This window comes from Rattus norvegicus, chromosome 5 (genome assembly GCF_021556685.1).
Source record: "Rattus norvegicus strain SHRSP/BbbUtx chromosome 5, alternate assembly SHRSP_T2T, whole genome shotgun sequence".
In the NCBI taxonomy this organism is placed as follows: Eukaryota; Metazoa; Chordata; class Mammalia; order Rodentia; family Muridae; genus Rattus; species Rattus norvegicus.
The window spans coordinates 29478295-29491876 of NC_141538.1; the positions used below are offsets into that span (position 1 = coordinate 29478295).

Sequence of the window (13582 nt, forward strand, 5' to 3'; positions counted from 1 at the left end):
TAAAAGTCACCACTCAGAATTCTGGGACACTAGGACACAGTGAAAATACCAGATTTACAGTATGGTTCTAAAGGCATTGAAAACACAAGAACCGTAGAGCAAAGAAAATTCTCAGAGTTAGGAAAAGAGTTGTCAATCAAGATACAGGAGCCATGAGGCATAGTAGCACAGGTCTTTTAATCCTAACACTGGAGAGGTAGGCAGATCTCCGTCTGTGAGTTTGAGGTAAGTTAGGTCTACAAAGAGTTTCAGGCAGTTAGGACTACATAGTGAGACTGTCTCACAAAACAGGACACCAAGCAAACAAGACCAGAGAAGAACCTTTCCACTTGTAACATAATTAAAATACTACATAAACAAAACAAAGAAAGTACATTGAAAACAGTGGGAGAAAAACTTCAAGTCAGGAAGGCAGGCCCATCAGAATAACAACAGATTACTCAAATGAAACCTTATAAGCCAGAGGGCATGGGATGATGTATTTCAAGTTCTGAACGATAACAACTGCCAACCCAGAATAGTATTCCAAGCAAAGCTATCTGTCATAATTGAAGAAAAGCTAAGCACTCTCCACGATAAAAATAGATGAGAGAAATTTATGACCATGAAGCAGCTCTACAGAAGGTACTTGAAGGATTCCTACAGACTGAAGAGAAAAACAAATCACTCACGAGGTAGGCTAGAGGAAAGAACAAGCCACAGCACAACAATATTGGCGTGGGAGGAGGATGGGGGAGGGAGTCAGGGACCGGGCTCGGATGATGACAGAACACTATAAAATCAACAAGGTGGCCAGAGTCAACTCACAGCCTTCTTGATCTTAGAATTTCTTTTTGTTATTGTTTTGTTTTGATGGCGGTGGTGTTTGAGACAGGGTTTCTCTGTGTAGCCCTAGCTGGGCCTGGTATACTAGCTCTGTAGACCAAGCTGCCCTTGAACTCATGGAGACCTGATCTACATCTACCTCCTAAGTGCTAGGATTAAAGTATGCGCCATCACCTCCCAGCAACTTTCTATAATAATTCTGAACACTAACGGTGTCAGTTTTTCAATCAAAAGACCTAAACTACCGAATCAGATTTTTAAAAGCAGGGATTGTCTACTCGTTGCCTCACCACGAAAGGCAGACACTACCTAAGGGAGAAATGATGGGAAAACGAATTCAAGAAAATGGACTCAGGAAACAAGAAGGTGTCACTGACACAGTAGACTTCAGTCCAACGCTAGAAAGGAAAGATAGAGATGATTACTTCATATTGATTAAGCCAACAACCAATCAAGAGGACACTGTGATTCTAAACCTGCATACTCTGAACACAGGTTTCATAAAACAAATACTACTGAAGGTCAGGTCACAGATTAACCCCAGCTCAGTAGGAGTGAGGACTACAATACCCTACTTTCATTAACTGAGACAGGTTGTGGCGGTTTGAATGAGACTGGTCCTCATAGGCTCATATGAATGCTTGCCCCCCCCATCCCCCTTCCCCCACTGGTGGAACTGTTTGGGAAGGATTGGGAGGTGCAGCCTTGTTGGACTAGGTGTGGTCTTGCTGGAGATGTGTCACTGAGGATGGGTTTTGAGGTTTCAAAAGTCCACTCCAGGTCCAGTCTTGCTCTCTCGGCCTCCACCTGGGGGCCAGATGTAAGCTGTCAGCTGCTGCCTCAGCTCCCTGCCTACCTGCCTGCTGACACACTCCCTGTCATGATGATCATGACCTTCTGAAACTGCAAGCGAGCTCCCAATTAACTGCTCTTTTATAAGTAGCCTTAGTCACGGTGTTTCATCACAGCCATAGAAAACAGTGACTAAGTATGGGTCATCCTGACAAAAACAAAACAAAACAAAACGGAGGGCTATCTGAATTAAATGACAACACAGATCAAATGAACTTAACCGACATATATAGAACATTCCATCCAAACACTAAAGAATACATGTTCCATGGAACTTTCTTTAAAATTAAAGATTGTATTTTAGGCCACAAAGCAAATCTTAAGAAACATAGGGGACTTGAAATAATTCCTTGTAGTCCATCTGATCACAAGAGAATAAAATTATAAACTAGCAAGAGAAATCCTAGAGCATACACAGACACGTGGAGGTTAAATAGCATAATACTGAACAGTGAGTGGATCCAAGAAAATACGAAAAATGAATAGAAATATTCCCAGAATCAAATGAAAATGAAAATACAACATTCAACAAAAATCACCCGCAGGACACATTGAAAGCCGTAAATGCAACCTACGAAAAACCCAGGGGACTCAGGGAAAGCAGTTGTAAGGGAAGTTTATTGCTCTAAGTGCCTATAAAATTAGGGAGATCTCAAATAAATGACTTACTGATAGATCTTATAATTGTGATAAAAGAATAATAAGGAAACAAAACAGAGAGAAAAGAAAAGGAGAGAAAGAAAGAAGGCAGGCTGGGGAGATGGTATAAGAGGACCTGGGATCAGTTCCCAGCACCCACAGGGCAGCTCACACCCCTCTGAACCTCCATTTCCAGGGGTCTAATCCCCTCTTCTGACCCTCATAGTCACCAGGCACAGATTTAGAGCACTTATATACACATCCTGTATTCTATTGGTCAAATTAAATGGCAGCAAACCAGATGGGTGGCACACACCTGTAATCCTAGTACTTGGGAGATAGAAGGGGTTGGGGGGGCAAGAGTTCAAGGTCATCTTAAGCTATATGGCGAGTTCAAGCCAACCTTGGTTTTGAGAACCTGCCTTAGAAATAAAAGAAAGAAGGAAGGAAGAAAGGAAAGAAGGAAAAGAGAGAGGGAAAGAGATAGAGGGAGAACGAACAAGTAATTAAATTTAGAAAGTTAATCTATTAGCAGACTGAGAGACTTAGTAAGGTGCTTTCTTCACAGGCATAAGGATTCTAATTATAGCCCTAAAACCCAAGTAAAAACAAGGGGGTGGGGAGGGAGATGCACACTTAGATCCCAGCACTGGGGAGCTAGAGACAGCACCAGCCTCGCCCATTTAACTTAATAGGCAAACACTAGCCCCATGAAAGATGGTGCTTCAACAGAGCTGGGTCAGTTCCTGAGGATGCATGGATGGAAATAAACACACACACACACACACACACACACACACACACAGACACAGACACACACACACACACACACACAAAGACACACACACACAGACACACACACACACAGGCACACAGACACACACACACAGACACATACCACAAACACACACAGACACACACACACACAGGCACACAGACACACACACACAAAGACACACACACACAGACACACACAGAGAGACACATACACACATACACACACACACAGACACACACACAGACACATAGAGACACACACACAGGCACCCAGACATAGACACACACACACACACATACCACAAACACACACAGACACACACACACAAAGACACATACACAGACACACAGAGAGAGACACATACACACATACACACACACCACAAACACATACGCATATGGACACACACACACCACAAACACACACACAGACACACACACAGACACATAGAGACACACACACAGGCACCCAGACACACAGAGACACACACACAGAGACACACACACACAGACACACACACACATACCACAAACACACACAGACACACACACACACAAAGACACACACACACAGACACATACCACAGACACACACACACATATCACAAACACACACAGACACACACACAGGCACACAGACACACACACACACAAAGACACACACACAGACACACACAGAGAGACACATACACACATACACACACACACAGACACATAGAGACACACACACAGGCACCCAGACACACAGAGACACACACACAGGCACACAGACACACACATACCACAAACACACACACACACACACACACACACACACACACACACACACAAACTCATTTGAGTGGGTCCTAATCCAACATGCTGATGTCTTGGGTACTTGATAGTCTATGTCAACCTGACACAAGCTGAAGTCACCTGAGAGGAGGGAGCCTCAGTTAAGAAAATGCCTCTGGAAGGTCAGGCAATAGGCAAGCCTGTAGGCCATTTCCTTAATTAGCAATCAATAGGGGAGAACCCCGCCTATTGTGGGTGGTGCCATCATCTGTGAGCTGGTAGTTACAGGTTCCATAAGAACTGGAACTTTGCTGAGCAAAGCAGGGGAGCAGGCTAGTAAGCAGCACTTCTGTGTGGCCTCTGCATTAGCTGCGGCCCCCAGGCTCCTGCCCTGCCTTCCTCTGATGATGAGCAGTGCTGAGGATGTGTAAGCCAGTTACTCCTTTTCCTCCCCAAGCTGCTTTGGCTGTGGTGTTTCACCAGAGCAATTGAAATACTGACCAAGATGCCTTCTAAGAGATGGGTCTCTGGCGGGATAAGGGTAAACCATGTGAGGACACACTGGGTAGAAGACAGCTGTCTCTAGCTGGTCTCTAGCTGAGAGAAGCTTCAGGAAAGCCTGACAACTCCTTAACCTCTGACTACTGGCTCCAGAACTGTGACAAATTAATATGGGGGTGGAGACTAATCAGAGTTCACTCCATAAGAACAACAATACCAACCAATCAGAGCTCCCAGGGACTAAACCACCACCCAAAGAGTACACATGGACAGACCCATGACTCCAGCTGCATATGTAGCAGAGGATGGCCGTGTTGGGCACCAATGGGAGGAGAAGCCCTTGGTCCTGCCAAGACTGGACCCCCAGTGTAGGGGAATGTCAAGGCGGCGAGGCAGGAAGGGGATGGTTGGGGAGGGGGAACACCCTCATAGAAGAAGGGGAGGTTGATGGGATAGAGGGCTTATGGATAGGAAACCGGGAAAGGGAACAACATTTGAAATGTAAATAAAAATATCCAATAAAAATTTTAAAAATTAAGAAAAAAAAGGACCAAAGTTCAATTCCTAGTACTGACAATGGGTCACTCATAACTGTCATAACTCTAGCTCCTGGACACCCATCTGTTGCTTTTTTCTAGTCGTTGTGTCACCAACACGCACATACACGTAAACAAATCTTTTCTTTTTTAAGATTTATTCATTATATATAAGTACACTGTCGCTGTCTTCAGACACACCAGAAGAGGACATCAGATCTCATTATAGATGGTTGTGAGCCACCAAGTGGTTGCTGGGATTTGAACTCTGGAAGAGCAGTCAGTGCTCTTAACCACTGAGACATCTCTCCAGCCCTTCAAGACACCTTTTAAATACATAAATGTTGGTGTTTATGTATCCCAGTTTCTAGCACTTTCTCATGGCAGTCTTAGCAAACCCCCCTCCCCTCCCTGCCGAGAGAAGGAACTGTTGTGGTCTCTTACCACACCTTGAGCTCCCTGTGGTTTGAGATTGTTGTTCTCGTACGTACATCAGGAGCCTTCAGGAGATGCAGCCCCATCATCAGGTTTGCTTCTCAAGCCCAGTGGAGACAGTGAAGAATAGAAAACTATGTGAGCCCAAAGAACACTGTTGTCCCCAAAGTCAAAGGAGGAGCCTGAGGAAGAGACCTTCAGAGGTTGGGGGCTGGGTAGCAGCTGTTCTTGACAGTTGTCAGCTGAGACACCAGGTAGTTCACAGCATTTGAGACCCTGACTTCTTGTGGGGTGGGGCGCTAATGACTAAATATTGACTAACGAGAACACGAAACTCTAACTGTAGATTTCCATTGCTTACGGTGCTAGGAGGGAAATTCTGCGGCCCACCAAGTCCATGGCCTAGAAGAGAAGTTGCTTTTCGATGTTTTAAACACGTAACAATGAAGAAAAGGGTGTCATGACTTTGTCCAGACAGGTTAGGAGGTGAGAGGTCAAGAGTCTAATAACCAATTACCGGCACTCTTAAGAGCCATTTCTTACCATCTTCTGTCAGAGACCCAACAGCTTTGTGACCATTGTGTAAATAAGTTGGAATGCCCAACACAACAGTGGATTCCCAACCAACCAAAACCACGAGAGTACTTGCCAGCATCTGAGGCTACAACGATTTTGCCTTAACATGCCCATTTAATCGTTCCACCTATGCACTGAAAAGTGCCTTTGGGTACTATAACAACTTCATCAAGCTGTGACCATGTCAGAACACAAAACTTAGAATAACTTACACCCGCGTCCCTAGTCCGTGTTCATGCATACCTAACTTCAGAATAAACTCTTTTACAATACAGGGGACCAAAAGCATGAGACCCTTAACAAAATGTCAGCTCCAGAATATGTCCATATGTCATTTTTTTTAAAAACCTGCGTAGTTGGGGACTGAATCAATACCTCTGCTGCTCTTCCAGAGGACCTGGGTTCTGTCCCCACTGGGAGCTCATGACAACCTGTAACTTCAGTTCCAGGAGATCTGACGTCGTCCCTGCAGGTAACAGGCACATACATGGCGCACAAAATTCATAAACATAAAATAAAAAATAAATCTTGTTAAAAACATATAGTTTTTGGGGGGTTTTTTTGAGACAGAATTGTCAGTTTTCAAACCTGGGAAAATGGCCAAGGTGTGTACAAAGTGAACACTGGCCACCAGGTTTGCCTGCAGTCCCTTGGTCCCTACATGTTACAGGTTCCTCCTGGCTCCCCTATCCCTCCCCGTATCCTGAACTTAAGGGGGCTGGGCTGCTCTTACCTATAACCCACCATTTTGGTTCTCTTTGTACCTTTGGGTCTCCTGGTTGCAGTGTGTGGTTCTCTGCTATCTTCAAACACACACACACACCTGGCTCTGGCCATGTCTACCCTGGACTTTCCTGGATGTCCCTGTCTCTGGCTATGTTCATCCACATATCCATCATAAACTTTCTCCTCCACATAGGACCAGTAATGTTCCTTTCCTTTTTTATTTTCATTCAAGGGTCTCTCTGTATAGTCCTGGATGTTCTGAAATTTTCTGTGTAGACCAGGTTGCCCTTGAAGTAAGATCCCCTTAGTTCAGCCACCTCCTGAGTGCTGGAATTGAAGGTGTGCATTATACCTGCCTTGAGGTATATTTTTAGAGATAGAAAGTAAAATTTCTCTTTGGGCCAACTAGTCTCACCTTCTGGAAGTCCCATTCACACCCCCATGCCTTGCCGAGAATCATAAAATGACACAGATGGGCAAACGGTATCAAAATTACAAGAGCTGAAAATTATACAACAGTAAAATTGCTCTTAAAATTTTCAAAGGCATCGACTCTTTGGCCACACAGCCAAATGGCACAACGGACAACCACTGCCATTGTAATGAGCCAAGCTTGGAAATCCAAAGAGGTGTGTGTGTGTGTGTGTGTGTGTGTGTGTGAGAGAGAGAGAGAGAGAGAGAGAGAGAGAGAGAGAGAGAGAGAGAGAGAAAGAGGAGGAGGAGGAGGAGGAGGAGGAGGAGGAGGAGGAGGAGGAGGAGGAGGAAGCTCTCTTCACAGAGATATGAAAGATTTCCAAGATAGATTAGATGGGAAAGCAGGGCACCCAGCAGTTGTATGTCCGTCTGTTCCTCTTTAGAAACAAAGAGAGGAAGGAATTATACTGTACACGCATATAGTTAATTTGCTTACATTTGTTAACCAAAGCTCTGGATGGGTGAAAACTGAATCGGGACAGGTGTGAAGGCTCAAAAAGCCCCGCACACTCATGAGGCTGAGGTGAGTTCCAGGTCAGTTGCGGCTGAAATAAGAATCTGCCCAAACAGCCAACAAACGAACGAAACAACAATCTCAGAAGAGGCTAAATGGGTCAGGGTCCCTGCCTTGTAAGCAGGAAGACCCGATCTCAAATCTGCAGACCCCTGGTGTGGCGGAGCATGACTGTGAGGTGGGTGTGGGGTCGAGACGGAAGATCACTGGAGCCTGCTGACCTCCGCCTAGATGTGGCTCAGTGAGAGATAAGGCATCGCCTCAGAGCAGGATATTCTCTGGCCTCTGAATGCTGTGCGCCAGCACAGATGTACACGTGCACATATGCTACACACACACACACACACACACACACACACACACACACACACACACGGATGTATGTATGCACATGCGAATACATCACACACATCACATACACATACAATACATAAAACCACACGATATATATATTTTTTTTTTGGTTCTTTTTTTTCGGAGCTGGGGACCGAACCCAGGGCCTTGCGCTTCCTAGGCAAGCGCTCTACCACTGAGCTAAATCCCCAGCCCCCACACGATATTTTTAAAGAAAAAAAAATGTACGGGAAGAAAGAGAAACGATTTGTTTCTAGAAAGGGCAGGAATGTTCTAGGTGATGTTCTTCATTTATGCAACCTCATTACACCGTTACAACGGTGGTGAATCTTAGTACTGTTCCCACCTTCTCCCTTGAGGAAAGCCATTTGGTAAATCAACACCCACAGCTAGGACTTGCAGCCGGATTTTAGCCTCTCTTTGTCTCCTAATCAGTGCAGCAACATCCCGCAAACCGCTCGGTGAGCAAACACTGGCCTCAGGTCTTCAGAAATACCATCGAAGACAAATGGTATCAAAGGCAGAGAAACCAAGCTACAGTGTCCCCGACGACGCAAGGAGCCAAGGCCTGCGAGATACTTGTCGAGCGAGTGAGCCGGGTGCGCTGGCTGCTTCCGTTTATCTCTGAGGTTCCTCTGTTGTTTTCCCGGCTTTTCAGAGGTCTGTTTTGGAAGCGGTGAGTGGAGGAGGGGATGGAAATACGATTCGCTTTGTGTGGTACACGCAGTTCCCTGAGGCAACTCTTTTTTTTTTTTTTCCTGAGACTTTTGACGTTTAGAGTTATTGCTGCGTTAGTTCTGGACACTTTGTCCAAGTGAGCAAGTAACGGGATGAGAAATCAAAAGTTGAAGCAAAGCCCGGTCCTGGGTCAGGCTTCTGCTATCCGGCTACTGGTCTCCTGGGCAGGAAGGGCTAAACCCAAACTGGGAATCCTGGAGGTTTGCTGGCTAGGAGAAAGCACTGGTGGCGAGTTAAATTACACTTCAGACTGTTGGGTATTCCACATCTTCTGTTAACCAGTTATGACCTTTATTCCTGTCGTGAGAAAATTTCTCTTAAAGCAGATTTATTTTCTATGTAAAAATTTCCAGGCTTTGATTTGAACCACTCTGAGCAGTCTGATTCTGAAGACTTGCTTTGTTCTGTTTTGTGTTCGTTTTTGAGACAGGGCCTCACTCTATATCCCAGGGTGACCTGGACTACTGGAAATCCTCCTGTCTCAGCCTCTGCAGGTCTGGGATTACAGGAATGAGACACCACGGCTGGCTGTAACCATGTCCTCAGAGCAGTTACTTATGTACAAAGTTTGAGTGATGAGGCCCAGGAGACAGCTCAGCTGGTAAAGCGCCTGCCTTACAACTGTGGAGCTTGATGTTGGAGCCTGGGGAAAACACAGCCCAATGCAGTGGCAGATCAATAGCCCCATGCTTGGGAGGTAGGGACGGGTGGCTCTCTGGGACCCACCAAATGGAAAGCCTGCCTACCTCAATTAGTGAGCTCCGGGTCCCAGTAACAGATCTTGTTTCAACAAAATAAGGTAAGGAGTCAGAGATGGGTCAGCAGTTAAGAGCACTGGCTGCTCTTACATAGGACCTAGGTTCAGTACCCCGCACCCACATGGCAGCTTACAACTGTCTCTGACTCCAGTTCCAGAGGATTCCATATCCTCTTCTAGACTCTATGGACACCAGGCACACATGTGGTACACATACATACATACATACATACATACATACATACATACATACATACACACAGGGAAACACTCATACAATAATACACAAAACACACACACACACACACACACACACACACACACATTTAAAATTGAGGTGGATTGTACTTAAGAAATGTCACCCAAGTTGACTTCTGACTTCCACATTCATGCACACACACACACACACACTCTCTCTCTCTCACTGTCTCTCTCACCTATACACATATATACTCACATACACACTCCCAAACCCACATGTATACACATACATTCTCTCACACAGAGAGTGGTGCTGCAGAAAGGTTCTCTTTAGAGCTCTTTGAAAACATGTGCTGGGGATGGGATGGGTCGTGTGTACACCATGCTCCTGTGGAGGTCCAGGAACAACGGTAGGTAATCAGTTCTTTCTACCGTGTGGATCCCACTCAGGTCACTGCTTTGTACAAGGGGGGTTTTGCTGATTGTTATTGTTTGGGGTTTTTTATTGTTTTTTTTTTTTGTTGCTGTTGTTGTTTGATTTGGTTTTGAACTCAGAGCTTTCTTGCTGACTCTCCACTTTGAGAGGGGAGGGACAGTGCAAGAGATGGATGTCTTCAAACCCCACATAAAAAAAGTGGATGTCCTCAGATTACATATTATTCTCTGTTGATTTAACCTCTGACACTGGCTTGCCACACTGTAGGCTGGGGTCTGGGTTAGGATCATTATCCTGGGGAAAAACCATACAGCCCTGAATGCTATAATCCTGAATGTTGAAACCCTACTGTCTAAGCTCCACCCCCACAGCTACCTGGGAACAGCCAGGTAAGCTCCGTCCCACAGTCGCCTAGCAACAGCCAGCTATGCCTGACTTTATAAGGGGCTGCTTGCCCATCCTCCTCCTCTTACACCCTCTTGCTCTTTGTTCTCCTCTGTTCTGCCCCCCACCCCGCCCCCAAACGTGCCCATGGCCGGCTGCCTTTCCTATCTTCTATTCTATCATTAAACCTCTCTACGTAGAACCATGGTGTCTGGGTGTTTTCTGTCCAGGCACAGGCTGAGATTTGAAATCCTAATACCTACATTCTTTATTTCCAGATAAGATCTCACGTGGGCTAGGCTGGCCTTGAACTCCTGATCTCCTGCCTCCACCTAGCAAATTCGGGATCACAGACGTGTGCCACCACACTGAGATGATTACAGGATGAAAGGAGCATTTATTTGAGGCACATTAAAAACATGATGGACAGGCACTTGACTTTACGGAACACACATCTTTGCAGGCATAAACATCCAGACGTTCCCACAAACCTCATACAGATATAACAGCTTTGATAAAGATAAATGGTGTTTATAGGTCAAAAAGCAAAATGCATAAAGAGTTATGACTGGGAAGGCTGCAGACCCCAGATACCAGGGGCAGAGGCTGGGAATGTCGCTTAGAGGAAGCTCCAGACTAGGCTCCAGAACCCTAAGGGCTGGGGAGGGCTGTGGAGGGTTACCCAAACCCTGCCATGAGTCACTCCCACACAGGCAGATAGATCTTCAAGGTGCCAAGTCCAAAGGCCCCAGAACCAGAAAAGCCAACCTTGCAACTCTCGGCCCTGAGGCTGAAGGAGCTTCCAGACCGGCTAGCTTTTTGTGTTTGTTTTTTTCGGGGTCCTGGATGGTTAAGACAGCATCCACAAGAGGATGGGCTTTGTCTACTTCTGAATCCCACACTCATGTCTACACCAGACTTCTATCCTGCATCTAATCCAACATGCATCCAGCCCCACCGCAGATCTGGGCTTTCTGCCTCGCCCCTATGTTTGGGCATGCCGGGCTTTCAGGATTTTAATCTTTTAGGATTGTGATTATTTATGACGTAGCCCCATTTGGTAGTCCACACGGCTACAGGATTCCTGATCCTCCTGCCTCAGCTTGACTGCTAGGATTACAGTACACTCCACCATAGCCAGGATTTAAATCTTAAGGGTGTTGGGGATTTGGCATTAATGAAATTGGGATCCTGTCTCTTCAAATCAGCACTTTTTTTTGCAAAGCTTGAGGCCTTCCTCAACTGGCAAAAATGAAGAAGCAGATGCAGTTGTCCCTCCTCAATGCCGGAGACTTTTATCTCTAACACGGTGTCTCACAATGCCAAGCCACACAAACCCTCGCCATAATTCCACCTCACGAGTCTTTATCCTCGTCTTGGGAACAAAGCACCCCTCTCAGCCTCCTCAAAGTCCCTCTCTGGAACCAAACGTGAGGTTGTTATGGTTCTAGATGTCTCTCTCGGGTTCATCGTACTGGAAGAGCTCAGGACACTAAGTCTTAGGAAACAAAACTTCCCCACTGCAGTCTGAAGGAGAAAGGAAGCTGGAATTGATAACACTCAGAATTGTCACTGGAGCAAGCACGCCAATCTCCAGTCACCACCGGTGTGAGGCTCACAGCACCGGACTTCCCCTATCTAAGTTGGATAGAAATGACTGGTGCAGGACTCTTGGGATGGCTTGGTGAATAGAGGCTTGCTGCCAAGCCTGCCTGATGACTTAAAGCCCTGGGAGCCACATGGTGGGAGAAGAGAGTCCGCTCCACAAAGGTTTCCTCTGACCTCCCTCCACATAGGCGCTGTGGTATGTGTGTACCCCTCCAAAAATAATAAATTTAAATTGCCATTCCGTGTTTTTGTTTTCATGTCAGCCTTAATAAGATATAGCTCATACACCATGCATTTTAACTGCTTAAAACGTACCAGGCAATTGTTTTATTTTTTTTTAGTATTTTCAGAGTTTTGAATACAGACATCATCGAGGTAATTTAAGAACATTTCACTAATTAATTTGCTTATCTATTGCCTGTCAGTGTGGATTCAGCTGTCCTACCCATCATACAAGCCGGATTATGCAGTGTGTGTGCTTCAGAGTCTTATGGGCTCGCCCATGTTGCCAGAAAAGTCAGAGCTTCATACCTTTGTGCTGACCCATGTACCTGAGAGATGTTGCATTGTTTGCCCGCTCGGTGGATGGTGGATTTCATCATGTAAGTGAGGAAACTGAAGCATGTAATTAGGTTGGGGGTTGGGACCAGGAAAGCCAGATGTCCTTAGCTCTAACTTCAGGGTTTCAGAGCTCATTCCATTAAATAATGCTCCCTCCTCCTCCTCTTCTTCTTCTTCTTCCTCCTCCTCCTCCTCCTCCTCCTCTTCCTTTTCCTCCTCCCCCACCTCTGCTCTTCTCTCCTCTCCTGTGTGTGTCAAAACAGGTTTCTCTGTGTAGTCCTGGCTGTCCTGTAGCTGTAGACCAGGGTGGCCTTGAACTCACAGAGATCCCCCTGCCTTATGACAGCAAGGATTAAATGTCTCCACCACCACCACCACTACCCAGCTAGCTAGCTTTCTTTCTTTCTTTCTTTCTTTCTTTCTTTCTTTCTTTCTTTCTTTCTTTCTTTTCTTCCTTCCTTCCTTCCTTCTCTTTTTCTTTTTTGGCTGTTGCTTTGTTTTGTTTAATTTTCTGGGTGGTGTATACTTGTGTGTCTAAGTGTGTGTGTGCTCATGTTTAAACAGAGCAGAGATCAGAGGGGGATATCAGACTCTTTTATTAGCACTCTCTACTTTAGTTTCTCACTGCACTTGGAGCTACACTGCCAGCCTCACAGCCTGAGCGAGCCTCCTGTCCCTGCTGTCTATGGGCTTGAGGCATGAGCGGTCATATGGAGCTTTTGTGCGGGTGCTGGGATCCGGGCTCAGATCCTTGTGTTTGTAGGGTACATCCTTACCCACTGAGCCATCTCTCTAGCCTCTGAGTCCTGTAATTTAAAAATGCACACTCACGTCTACTTTCACAACACACTGGCCTAAGAAATTTTGCAAACAGGAATGAAAGTAAGAAATCCGATGTGGTTGGTACAGCCTGG

At 45.8% G+C, this 13582-nt stretch overlaps 1 long non-coding RNA gene across 1 annotated transcript; it reads left to right on the top strand.

Moving 5' to 3' along the window:
- The first annotated feature begins 589 nt into the window (after positions 1 to 589).
- LOC148005673 (uncharacterized) lies at positions 590 to 12348 on the top strand. The gene is made up of 4 exons (XR_015620706.1): positions 590 to 674; positions 6308 to 6387; positions 8419 to 8659; positions 10778 to 12348. It is a non-coding gene; the product is annotated as an uncharacterized LOC148005673 (long non-coding RNA).
- Positions 12349 to 13582: the final 1234 nt, after the last annotated feature.